The 2,500-nt window shown below is 29.4% G+C and overlaps 1 long non-coding RNA gene across 1 annotated transcript in view; it reads left to right on the forward strand.

Annotated features, from left to right (window-relative positions):
* Positions 1-2,500, forward strand: part of LOC135096274 (uncharacterized) — a 6,870-nt gene that overhangs the window by 3,628 nt on the left and 742 nt on the right. Inside the window, exon 1 of the long non-coding RNA XR_010264657.1 lies at positions 1-2,500. This exon is cut by the window's left edge and continues 3,628 nt beyond it; it is cut by the window's right edge and continues 208 nt beyond it. This is a non-coding gene — a long non-coding RNA (uncharacterized LOC135096274).

Raw genomic sequence — 2,500 nt, forward strand, 5'->3', positions numbered from 1 at the left:
TAGGATACGAAGGATGGGATAGGATAGGATGTTTAAATGTTGTGGGATGGGATTAGGATGACTGGATAAAGGATTGGATTGTTGGAGTTTTAAATGTTGTGAAATGTTGGTTAAAAATGTTTGTATTTATTTATTTATTTATTTATTTATATTTATATCTTATTTATTTATTTTTTTGTTGGTTTAAATTGTGAAAGAAAATGGGATATTGATGTACAGTTTTACAAAGTGGTGTTTTTGCATTTTACTGTTTTGGGTGGTTCTCTTTTCAAACTGAGTAAGAAAATTAAAGAATAAAAGAAATGAAATAATAATAATGATAATAATAATAATAATAATAATAATAATAATAATAATAATAATAATAAAACTGAGCATTTATCAGTGTTGCCAATTTGAACTAAGCATCGTTTTGCATTTATACATTTAATTTTTTTCCCTCTCTTTTTTTCAAATTGAGGAAAAAAATCCTTAGAACTGAGAATGATGAAAAATAATGAAGGAAAATAAACAATAGGCATTTATCAGTGTTACCAATTTGAATTTAGCACTATTTTTGCATTTAAATGTTTTGATGGTTCTTTTTCAAACTGAGGGAAAAAAAATACAAAATAAATGAGGAAAAAAAAAAGAGTAAAAGGAAAATAAATTAATGGAAGAATATTTACAATGCGCATTTATCAATGTTGCCATTTTGCATTTAAATATTTAGGTGGTTCCAGATTAAGAACAAAAAAATAAATAATAATAATAATAATAATAATAATAATAATAATAATAATAATAATAATAATAATAATATATGCAAGAAAAATTTAAAAAAAAGGAAACAAATTAATTTATAACTGGGCATTTATCAGTGTTACCAAATCGAACCAAGCAACATTTTTTTTGCATTTAAACATAGTAAACATTGTCCTGGGGGGATGGGTGGGGAGGGTCAGGACAGTTCCTTCTCTCAAATTGGAAGCTTAAATAAGTCGACTTTTAAAACCGTAAGCATTAATTGATGGCATTTAAATTCCAAGACCACAATAGAAAAAAATATGAAAAAACAAACAAACAAACAAATAAACAAATATCGAAGAATGCAAACGCTCCCCCTCGAATTAAATTAAATAAACACAAAATTAAAAAAACCAACACGAAAGAAAAAAAGTTACGAAAACAAACAAACAAACAAACAAACAAACAAACGTACAACAATGCATACGCTGCAAAACACGAAAAATTCAATAAAACTCCAAAAAAAAAACATAAAAAAAACTAATTCCACTTAAAACCTAGCCTAACCTAACACCAGTAGTGAAAAAAACACCCAAAAAAAACACCATTAAAAAAACAAAACGAAGAAATCAAATAAAACGAAGAAAAAAATGAAAACAACAACAATTCAAATTATGACAAACTTAGCCTAACCATCAATCAAAACACCAACAAAACACCATTAAGAACCCAAAAGACGAACAAATTCAACAAAAAACACGAAAAAACACTGAAAAAAACAACAGCAATTCGAATTAACTGATAAACCCAGCCTATCTAAACACCAGTAATGAAAAACACCAAAAAAAAACCATTAAAAACCCAAAACAGGAAGAAATTCGATAAAAACACGAAAAAAACACTGAAAAAAACAACAGCAATTCAATTTAACTGACAAACCTTGCCTAATCTACCACCATCAATCAAAACACCCAAAAAACACCATTATTAACCCAAAACAGGAACAAATTCGATAAAAAACACATTAAAACAGAAAAAAACAGCAATTTAAATAAACCCTAGAAATTAAATACCCCATACAACTCACTCACTTCTGTCCTAATTGTACAAACAAACAAACAAACAAACAAAGGAAGGAGAGAGAGAGAGAGAGAGAGAGAGAGAGAGAGAGAGAGAGAGAGAGAGAGAGAGAGAGAGAGAGAGAGAGAGAGAGAGAGAATGGCATTGTTTTGGTGTAGATGGTGGTGGTGGTGGTGGTGGCGGTGGTGTATCCCCCCTCCTCCTCCTCCTCCTCCTCCTCTTCCTCCTCCCCCATACCCCCTTCCCTCCCCTAGAGTGACGGTACAGGATGGTGCAAAAAAATGTATAGAGAAAACATTATTATTATTATTATTATTATTATTATTTAAGTACAGGGTGATGCAAAAAAATGTCGGGTTTTTTTGTTTTCTTTGTTTTTTTAATGTTTTTTTTTTCAAAGGTACAGTGTTGCAACAATATTTTTGATAATTTTTTTTTCTATGCTACAGGGTGGTGCAAAACATCGTGAAGGCTGTTTTTTTCTTTTCTTTTTCTGTTTAATGATGTTTTTCTGTGATTTCTAGAAGATACAGGGTGATGCAAAAGATATAGAATGCAATTTTTCTTTCTTTTTGTCTGATGTTACAGTGTGTTGCAAAAAATATTGAAAACTGATATTATTCACAGCTCGTTATGTATTTTTTTTTTTTTTTTGTCATTCTTCATTATACAGGGTGGTGCAAAAAACACAGAA

This window comes from Scylla paramamosain, unplaced genomic scaffold (genome assembly GCF_035594125.1).
Source record: "Scylla paramamosain isolate STU-SP2022 unplaced genomic scaffold, ASM3559412v1 Contig3, whole genome shotgun sequence".
Taxonomy (NCBI): domain Eukaryota; kingdom Metazoa; phylum Arthropoda; class Malacostraca; order Decapoda; family Portunidae; genus Scylla; species Scylla paramamosain.